General features: G+C 40.6%; 1 pseudogene; it reads left to right on the top strand.

The window, feature by feature from the left end:
• Positions 1-304: 304 nt before the first annotated feature.
• On the top strand, positions 305-843 carry LOC101537515 (mediator of RNA polymerase II transcription subunit 30-like; annotated as a pseudogene).
• The last annotated feature ends 10,504 nt before the right edge of the window (positions 844-11,347 follow it).

Raw genomic sequence — 11,347 nt, 5'->3', positions numbered from 1 at the left:
AATTCTTTTTTTGAAATACTTTTTTTTTCTTCTCGGGTCACACCCCTTGATGCACAGGGGTTACTCCTGGCTCTGCACTCAGAAACTACTCCTGGCGGTGCTCAGGGGACCATATGGGATGCTGAGAATCAAACCCGGGTCGGCTGTGTGCAAGGAAAACGTCCTACCCGCTGTGCTACCACTCCAGCCCCATTTTTTAAAAATAGTTTTTGAAACTGTTTTAAAATCGGGCTTCTGGCTTCTTCCCAGCTCGCTCCCACGTGGGCCCGACCCAGGGACTTGAGCCCTCGGCCCCAGGCCAGCCATGTCCACCCTGTCTCGGGCGCCGTCGGGGATGGCGCCCACTCCCTTCAAGGGGCCCCAAGCCCAGCAGGTCTCCCGAGAGGTCAACACGGCGTCGTTCTGCGGCATCGGGCAGGAGATGGTCCAGGAAGTTGTGTACAGAACCATCGAGATCTTCCAGCTCCGGAGGAACATGCAGCTGCCAAATGGTGTCACATAGCATACGGGGACATCCCAAGACCGATTAGCAAAGCCACAGGGTCATCTTGGCCAGCTGTCCATTCTCTCCGAGAAGCTGAGATTGGTTTGTGACAAAGGCCAGAAAGACTGCGGAGGGATGGATCCCATTCCAGTAGAGCAACTTACTCCCTATGTGGAAGAAGATGGCTCAAAGATTGAGGATCTCAACTGGCCCAGCTCGATTTGCAAGTGAAGAAAGGTGAGAAATTGCAGAAGTCAATAAGAAACTCAAACAGAAGAATCAACAGCTGAAGCAAATTATGGATCAATTACAAAAACCTCGTCTGGGCTATCAATGCCATCATGGCAATGAGAAGCTAAACTGATATTTAAAGATCCTGCTATATACGTGTTATGTCATTTTTCCCTCTCAGGTATATTTGCCCTCTGAAGAATATGCATCAGTTTTGTTTTAGTCCCTAGAATTAAAGTTCCTACTTTTGCATTGTGGTTTCTATTGTTCATAAGTAGTTACAAAGTTATAGACTGTGCAAAAAAAAAAATCCCCCTCTTAGTAACAATCTTATTTTAAGAGGGGTAATGGTGTGGTTCGTCAAGAACTGAATAATTTGTTTTATAAAAGCAAATATTTTTTTTTTGTGTGGGCTGGAGCGAGAGCACAGCGGGTAGGGCATTTTCCTTGTATGTGGCCAACCCGGGTTCAATTCCTCTGCGCCTCTCAGAGAGCCCCACAAGCTACCGAGAGTATCCCACCCGCACGGCAGAGCCTGGCAGCTAACCGTGGCATATTCGATATGCCAAAAATAGTAACAAGTCTCACAGTGAAGACATTACTGGTGCTCACTCAAGCAAATCAATGAGCAACGGGATGACAGTGATTCAGTGATTCAGTGATATTGGTAGTAGGAATGAGGCACAATGTGTGAAGCATGTGCTTTACCACTGAGCTACATTTGCTGGCACATCCATATTTTCTCAATGAATCTGACTTTTGCCTTCAGGAGTACTTCTTCAAAATTACCTCAGATGCTCTAAGCTTACCTTACCTTAGATGCTCTTACCTTAGATGCTCTACTCCAGCCCAATGATAGGAAATACTCCTTATTTCTACTATTATTGAATTAAAAAAATTTTTTTTTACTTTATTAAATCACCATGTGGAAAATTACAATGCTTTCAGGTTTAAGTCTCAGTTATACAAAGCTGAAACAACCATCCCTTCACCAGTGCCCATATTCCACTCCAAAAAAAAAAACACCAAAAACCCAGTATACCTCTCATCCCCCCCAACTGATAAATTTCACTTTTCTTTTTCTTTACTTTGGTTACATTCAATATTCCAACAAAAACCTCACTATTATTGTTCGGTGAAGAGATATGACGTCGCGCAGTTTTGGATTTCTGTATTTTAGCAACTAAGTCCAGGGAAATTTCTTCCAGATATTGGATCATTGCGAGCTTGTAACTCTCATCTGTGGTCCTCATAATATGGCGGTCTCCACACCCTTCACCCCCGGCAAGGAAGAGGCGAGAGAGAGAAATACCTTTCCCCTCCTGGGCAGGCATGGGGCCATGGCTTAGTTCTCAGTCTGGAGACATTCTGCAAGGAGCTGCCCATACTAAAAGTACTTTAGCTGGCCTCTGGAGTCATGCTCCTGCAGCTGCGGAGAGGCTGCACACATGCGGCCCCCAGGATCACATCTCAGCAGCTATTATTGAATTCTTATTAGATTCTACTTTACATATTAAAGTGTATTCCACACACTGAAATTTTCTATGTTCTTCATGTCTTAGTGTTAAGCTTTCTCAGGCCTCTTTATTGTGTCTGTCTCCTGGATGGGCCTTGTTATTGGCCAGCAATAGTTTTCACACATTTTCTTTGCTCCATTAAGTCAGAAGAACCTACAGGAGGTCTACAGAGATGGGAGAAATACCTTTGATCATGAAAGATGGAGCCCAGAGAGTAGTAGGATTCCATGGGTCTAGAATAATTCTTGGTTGTTTTCTGTTCCCAAAGCACTGCATAAAATCAACGTGAACCATAGCTTAGTTCTCTTTTTTTTTCTTTTTGGGTCACACCCAGTGATGCACAGGGGTTACTCCTGGCTGTACAGTCAGGAATTACTCCTGGCAGTGCTCAGGGACCATATGGGATGCTGGGAATCGAAACCATTCGATTGGGTTGGCTGCGTGTAAGGCAAACACTCTACCTGCTGTGCTATTGCTCCAGCCCCATAGCTTAGTTCTCTTATAAGAACTCTTATTTATGTGATTCGTAGTTTCAGCTCGAGGGATAAACTTCAGGTTTTCCATATATTTAGAGGCAAGGGGTATTCTTAGGAGCTATCTAGGCAGATATATCTTCTCTCCTCACACTTTTCCACGCTACAGTTCTCTGAAACCTATAAGAAAAGCATTTATATACTTGTTTGGAGTCCAAAATTTTGCAACTGTCACCCAGGGAACAACTCCAATTTTCCAGCAGGGTTTATGGTTATAGTCTCACAGAAACATAAATATTTGCATTCTTTTAATAGGTTATTACTGAGGATCTGTTTTCACATCAGTCTAAATGAGATGCTGATGAACACTGAACAGTTGACTAGTAAGAAATAAGTCAATTCAGAAAATTAACAATATTATGAGGAGTTAGGGAGCTATTGAAAGAAAATTGACAGTTTCTTTACCTACACAAAGCCACATTGTTATGAATGGGAGACCGTGCTATTTTGCCTGATACATGGAAAAGTGTAGAATTAAGCATATGACACAACACAGGCATATATTCCAAGTGAAAGGGCACATTGAAATCTTAGAATAGAACCTTAATGTAATGGAGATGACTTACCTGATAAATTATTGAAACAGGTGGTCATAATGAAGCTCACTGAATTCTAGAGAATTGATAGACACAAGAGAGACTTTTAAAAAGCATTAGGAAATGTAGAAAGTGTTCAGCAGAACCCACAGAACAGAAATATAATTGAAATGAATAATACATAGAGAGATTCAACAATAGACTTGATGAAGCAAAAGGTATGTCATTAATCTTGAATCAGTGAACCTCACCAAAACTCAGAAGTAGAAAGAAAACAAAATTTTAAAAGTATAAACAACTTAAGGCTCCTTGGATCAAAGCAAGATGAGTAACACTTACATAATACGAATGCCAATTTAAAGAAAAAAAATAGCTGAAAACTACTTAACCTGAGAAAGGAAAGTGCATTTCCATTATCAAAAGGAAATAGTATATATGTGACCAGACCTATGCAATCCTGAATAACTAAATAATTTGCAAGTGGCCCAAGCTCCCAAATACTGCTCCATTTCTCTCTTCCACTCTGTATTTATGATTCACAGGAGGTACCCAACACTCTTTTGACTGAAGAAGGGAAGACTTGGATCTTATTTATAAAGGAAATTCCTGAATGATATCCAGGCATCGCTCAAAAGTGGATAGCTACAGACCATTACTAGAATGTTATCTGTACAGTTTCAAAAACATGGATTTTTGTTTGAGTGAAGTTAAACCACTTACTCTGGAGTTATGTGAATTTGAGGAGTAGACAACATGTGAGCACCTGAATGAAGGAAACTGGCATTGTTTGTCTACAGTTATCACAAATAAGCAAAGCCAATTGATTAGATACAGGGAAAAATGTATGGACCTTGAACTAGTCACTGTCACTGTCACTGTCACTGTCATCTTGTTGCTCATCAATTTGTTCGAGTGGACACCAGTAACGTCTCTCATTGAGAGACTTATTGTTACTGTTTTTGGCATATCCAATATGTACGGGTAGCTTGCCAGGCTCTGCCGTGCGGGCTCCATACTCTCGGTAGCTTGCCAGGCTCTCCGAGAGGGGCAGAGGAATCGAATATTTTCATAGAGCAAATATTTCCAAGATTGCTTAATGACTAAAGCATCTGTCTTGCTAGCACCCATGCTGTGATTATGATTCTTAGTGCCACAGCTTAGCTGAGGATAATACTGGAAGCTATTCCGTTTGCTCCTTGCAGATGAGTTATCCTAGGTTCTACAAGCTGTAGACCACAGTCAGGCTTGTGCAAGCGCCTCAACTACTTTAAAAAAATGTGCAAGTGTTGCCAGTGGAGGTTCCCGGGTGACCTGTGTGAAGCAGGGAAGAGAGAGGTTGCAGCCTTGAGAGGGAGATCTATTCTTTGCCATCCAAGGAAGTGTCTGGGAAATAGAGGGTTACTGTATAATATATACCTATGTGCCTATATATGAGCCTCTGCACATTACAGACTTCATGTCTCTCTAGTCCCATGAGGCAGCTGGTCAAGTTACAGTCAAAGTCCACTTGTTCTGCCTAGTGTAGGAGATTAGCCCTGTAACCTGATTCCTTGGGGAATCCTGGACTCAGACTGGAGTGAAGAATTGGTTTTTGCAGGAAAGAGAAGTCAGTCTTAGACCTTACGCAGGCTTTTCAGCTCTGCTGTCGTCCCGTTGTTCATCGATTTGCTCAAGCAGGCACCAGTAACATCTCCATTGTGAGACTTGTTGTTACTGTTTTTGGCATATGGAATACACCACGAGTAGCTTGCCAGGCTCTGCCGTGCATGCGAGATGCTCTCGATAGCTTGCCGGGCTCTTCTTTGAGAGGGGCGGAGGAATCAAACCCGGTTGGCCGCATGCAAGGCAAATGCCCTACCCGCCACGCTATCACTCCAGTGATAACTTATTTAAGTAAATGAAAGTAGGCTTTAGGGCTGGAGTGATAGTACAGTGGATAGGATCTTGCCTTGCACATCCTATCTGGGTTCACTCCCCATCATCCTGTATGGCCCCCATGCCTCACCAGGAGTGATTACTGAGTGCAGAGTCAGAAGTAAGCTCTGAATTCTGCCAGAATAACCCCCCACCCTCCAAAAAGGAGAGAGAATAGACAAATAGACATTAAATCATATTGTTTTAAACAATTTGCATTTCTTTACTTACATAGAATAAAATCATATTGCAATCAATCTTACAAGTGACCTTTGTTGATTTATGTTCTGATAATTTCATTTGCTAGCGTAAACAATATAAAGTGAATTTATTATGTGCCTGCTAAAGGGGTAGCTTGTGGGGGAAGGAGAGAAATTGGGCACATTGGTGGAGAGAAGGGAATTCTGGTGATAGCACCCGTATTGAAACATTGTATATCTGAAACAACTGTATTATGAATGGCTTTGTAAATTATGGTCTTTCAATAAAAATAAAAACATTTTAAAAGAATAAACAAGATTGGCAAATGCTTCTCTAGACTTACAAGAGTTAAAAAGAAAGAGAGAAACCCAAATAAATCATATCAGAGATGAGAAGGATACCTCAGAAATACAAAAGATTGGAGGGGCTACTAAATTGAATAATATAGATATAATTGAAGCTTTCCTAGAATCATGGAAACTCTCATTACTGAATCAGAAAGAAGAAGAAAATCTGAACATACTAATCTAGAATGAGGAAATTGAACCAGTGGTAATCCCCCCAAAGAATAAAAACCCAGGTCCAGATGGGTTCACTAGTAAATTCTAGCAAGTATTTGAAGCTTTTACTACATATGCTCCTTGAGCTCTTACAAAATATTAAAGAAATAGAAATTCTTTCTACCAACACCTATGTTGGCAACATTACCCTATGTATCAGAAGCACATATATATATTATTAAAAAAGATTACAGATTGACATCCCTCATGACCATTGAAGCAAATATCTTCAATTAAATCTTAGCACACCAAATCCAACAACATAGCAAAAGGGTTATACATCATAATCAAGTTGGATTCATTCTACAGGTGCAAGGATGGTTCAACATGTGTAAGTAAATTAAGGTAATATACCACATCAACAAAAGCAATGGTAAAAAACCATCTGATCATATCAGTGCATTCAGATTCCTAGGTAGTACATATTTGAGGACACTTATTAAATGGGGTTTTCTTAGTTATTTATTCAGTTTTTTGTTTGGAGAGCCAAGAAAAGCTGAGGGTATGCCACACTGTCCCCATGACAGACTACAGAATCCCAGCAACACACCAGCAAGTGACCACTGGTGACTCCAGAGAATAATATGCATGGAAACCGGTGCGGACCCATAATAAGGCAAGACATAGAATATTAGAGGATCAGAATAATCTTCTTTAAGCTGATAAATAGAATATTATAACTTCATAAGCATCAGAGTTCTGTAGAAAATTTTTTCATACACCGCTCAAATAGATACTCATGCATAAATTCATTTTTGTGCTGACAACAGCCCAATAGTCATTCATACTAGATGTTAATGAGCACCAAGTATTGGCATTCTCCATTTTTAGAAGATTCATGTCATTAACTTAATTTGATTTATAAAGACACTGAAGTGAGTTTATGTTTCCTAAATCCCTTTGGGAGGCTGTGCATGTATCAGAACAGAAGTACATATATGAGCAAGATCAGGAAAAAGGCTACAGATTTAAAGTTCACTTTGGAAAACAGCCTAAGAACACAAACTGATGCCCAGGTAATTGAAATTTACTTTGTTTGTTTATTTAAATTAAAAGATTTTTTGGCTTTGAGACCACTTTGGCTGTACTCAGGGCTTCCTTCTGACTTTGTCCATGGTCAGCAATCACTTTTGGCAGGGCTGGGGTATCAGATGCAGTGCTAGTGACTGAACCCAGGTGGGCCTTGAACAAGGTGAGCACATGACCCATTGCACCATCTCTCCAATCCTGAGTGAGCCATGCATCTTTTTATGAGAATATCGTTTTCCTGATATTAATGTTGACATGGCCAAAATAAGGAATAAACCAAAGATATATAAAATATATATATGGAGAACATATATATATGGAGAACCTGGCAAGCTACTGAGACTTTACTTCCCACACAGGGAAATAAAAGTAAAAGCCTGGCAAGGTGCCCGTGGCACACACATATGCCAAATGCAGTAACAATGATGGGTCTCATTCCCTCTGACCCTGAAGAGCCTCTAATGCGGCACCATTGGGAAGGATGAGTAAAGAGAGGCTGCTAAAATCTCAGGGCTAGGATGAATGGAGATGTTACTGGCCCGCTCGAGCAAATGGATGATCAACAGAAGAACAGTGATACAGTGATATAAGAAATATAACACATTAGCACTATCTGTCTCACTGTTGTCCCGTTGTTCATCGTTTTGCTCAAGTGGGCACCAGTAACGTCTCCATTGTGAGACTTGTTGTTACCGTTTTGGGCATATTGGATATTCCATGAGTACCTTGCCAGGCTCTGCCATGCAGGAGGGATACACTTGATAGTTTGCCGGGCTCTCGAGAGGGATGAAGGAATCGAACCCGGGTCGGCCGCGTGCAAGGCAAACACCCTACCCACTCTGCTATTACTCCAGCTAGTACTCTTTTTAAATGCCGTGGTTTGAAAAAAAATTTTCATTTTGTATTGTTTATTGCCACCACAAAATACTGTCAACATTATTGCAGTGTCAAGGACTCTGAATCTGTTCAGATGTTTTCCAATGAAGATAAAATTTGGGGATAGTAAGAGAAGATAAATGGGGGCTTGAATGAGTCTCCCTCGCAGGAGATCTCAAGAAGAAAAAAGAAATTTCATGTTCTGAGAGACTTACTGGAAGTTACTTAGGGGCAGTGCCGATGAGTAGAGGTAGAGAAAGAACTTCACTTCCGATTGTTATAGAGCCCAAATTTAGAATTTCTCCTTCTTCTTTAGTTCGAGTGCCTTGAGAATTCACATAACAGCGCTTGCTTCTAAATATTGGCCTTTCTTAAATCAACTCCTATAGGTTATTTCAATATTTGGGGAAAAAATTTAGTGTTTGTTCAGTTAACCATTGATAATACCATGTTTTTCACTACTCAATTAGTAGAGAACTCAATGTACAAATAAATGAAGTAATGTTACAAAGACAAAAAATTTAAGTAATGTTAAAAACAAGGTAATGTTGCACAAAATGTTGTATACACATTGTATAACAGCCTTGAGCTACAGATTCTCTCTTAATCTAGTCGATCCAGCATACCATGTTTCCTTCTTCCTACTATGCTTGTTCAATCATTTGTAAGACTAGGGAGTAGGAAAGGTGATATTGGGAACAGTACACTTTCCTGCAAGAAGAAGAGATAATTAGGTTCTTTTCTAAAGTCAGTTTTGTAAGAACATGTACTCTGGTAGAGAAAGTCTGCAATAAAGTTAAACAGAAACATATCACATATTTAGAAGATCTTTATTTGGGGGGGAGGGGTCACATCTGGTGATGCTCAGGGGTTACTCCTGACTCTGAACTCAGGGATTTACTCCTGATGGAGCTTGAGGGACCATATGTGGTGCCAGGAATTGAATCCAAGCTGGGTAGCATCCTAGGCAAGGATTCCAATGGCTCTGCTATCTTTCCCTTATTAGGAATTCTTTCAAGACTATTATAGATACTGAGATTGGTAGGAACTTTTATAAGCCACCTGTTAAAATATTTCTCACTACTCGGCCAACCCGGGTTCGATTGCTCTGTCCCTCTCAGAGAGCCCGGCAAGCTACTGAGAGTATTCTGCCCTCATGGCAGAGCCTGGGAAGCACCCCATGGTGTATTTGATATGCCAAAAACAGTAACAAGTCTCTCAATGGAGACTTTACTGGTGCCCACAAATCAATGAACAATGGGATGACAGTGTTGCAGTGCTACAGTTTATTCTGCCACTCACTAGTCTGAATCTCACTCTATCTCATTGTTCTTTCCCCACAAAAACTATAGAAAGAAAATGCTTGCGTTGAGCATATGAATCCAGCATCCTCCAACCTTCTAGTATAAACTGTCTTAAACTGTCACCATATCTCTCATTTGACTCTTATTTTTTTCTTTTTGAGTCACCTGGCAATGCACAGATGTTACTCTTGGTTCTGCACTCGGAGATATTGAACTTGGGTCAACCGTGTGCAAGGCAAACGCCCTACCCGCTGTGCTATTGCACCAGAATAAACAAATTTTAAAAATCCCTTCATGACTTGGTTTCCTGAAGCACAAGTGTTTTTAATCTACAAAGTTAAGGTCAGCCTTTGAGAGAAGGGTAAACTGAGGAAACACTGTCCTTATCTTTAGGCTTTGAGGCTAGGTCAATTGTCCTTGACTAATATTGATCTGTGACCCAATTCCAATATTTTCTGACATATGGAAACAAATACACACATATATTCATTACTGTTGTTTACATTATCATAGGGAAAATTCTAATATCATTAGGCAAGTGTGTAGTCACCTGCTTTGCCAAGGACACAGCAAGGACACATGGTAGTGCTGAGTCACCTCCATTTGGGAGTATCACAGACTAGCCTCTTTCTTCACCTTATGTTCTACCTCTGCCTCCCATCCTCTTCCTGCTCTCTCACGCTCTACCACTGCAAGAACAGACCATAAAATGAAATTTTCTACCACCAGATATGATCATGTTGAGGCAAGATGTACATTAGTCTCAGACATACATAAAAATAAAAATCTAGATCCTGCCTCTTATGTAAATGTACTAAAGATCATTGAGACAAGATATACATTAGTCTCAGGCATATATAAAAATAAAAATATAGGTCCTGCCTCTTATGTAAATGTACTAAACATCAAAAGCTTTTATTTCAGTAAGAGAGCAATACTGGAGGGGCTGGAGCGATAGTACAGTGGGTAGGTTGTTTGCCTTGCACGGACTGACCCAGGTTCGATTGCCAGTATACCATATGGTCCCCTGAGCACCACCAGGAGTGATTCCTGAGTGCAGAGCCAGGAGTAACCCCTGAACATCACTGGGTGTGACCCAAAAAGCAAAAAAAAAAAAAACAGAGAGAGAGAGAACAATACTAGAGGGGATTACTTGACCTGGAAATTCTTGAATATAGTGAAAATAATGAAGAATGGGAAAGATCATTCTTTCTTAGCAAGGTGGAGGAAGATTAAGGTTTCTGTGTTAGGGGCTGGAATGCTAGAATGCAGAGCATTTGCCTTGTATGTGGTAGACCCTAGTTTGATTCCTGAGCCTGACAGTTGTGATGCATGAGTGCAAAACCAGGAGTGAGCCTTGAGCACTGTATGGGTGTGGCCCCCAAACAGGCAAAAACCAATTTCTGTGGTAGAGACTAGAGAGTGGGAGGGAAGAAAATTGTTGACTGGGAATCATTCTGTTAATGGAAAAGGTCATCTTGAGATAATTATAAGACACTCGAATTATGTAAATGAATTACCCTATAAAAGAAACTTGGTTTACAAGAAATTATTTAAGATGTTTGTAAGGAAATCTCAGTAGAGCTGGAAGTTGTTATCGATTTGTTTTTCCAAGTGAGTGTCTTTGTGAAGCATGAGGACTTTGTACAACTCAAAGCAGTGGCCAATGGGGATAGTGATATCATTTCTTGTGATGCTGTTAGGGTCTGGAGTCTACCTCTCAAGACCAGCTTTCAAGACCTTGACACCACCTCTCAAGGACAGAGAACAGAGCCTATAATGCAAATAATATAGCAAGGTTTATTGTTCCAGCTAGCTGGGGTTCAAGTATCAGCCCAGCACAGCGGGTTTCAACAAGGACCCCTAGCACTAGAATCCGCATGCTCTTATACTCTTTCATTTTAGCAAGTAGGCATTACTCAGCAATTTTCTATTACCTATAGAGTACATAGTTTTTTGGCCCGCATCATCCAGTCCACATCTTGACAGTTACATTTCAGAGACCTAATCTCATTCCAGGGACTTAATCTTTGACTAACATATTTTTTTTTAAATTAATTAATTTATTTTTAATTCGTGAATCACCATGAGGGCACATTTACAGATTTATACACTTTTGTGCTTATGCTTCCCTCATACAAAGTTCGGGAACTCATCCCTTC

Source organism: Sorex araneus, chromosome 2, assembly GCF_027595985.1.
Source record: "Sorex araneus isolate mSorAra2 chromosome 2, mSorAra2.pri, whole genome shotgun sequence".
Lineage (NCBI taxonomy): Eukaryota > Metazoa > Chordata > Mammalia > Eulipotyphla > Soricidae > Sorex > Sorex araneus.
Note: the sequence above shows the minus strand (reverse complement) of the source record. Positions and strands in the feature narration are given on the sequence as shown.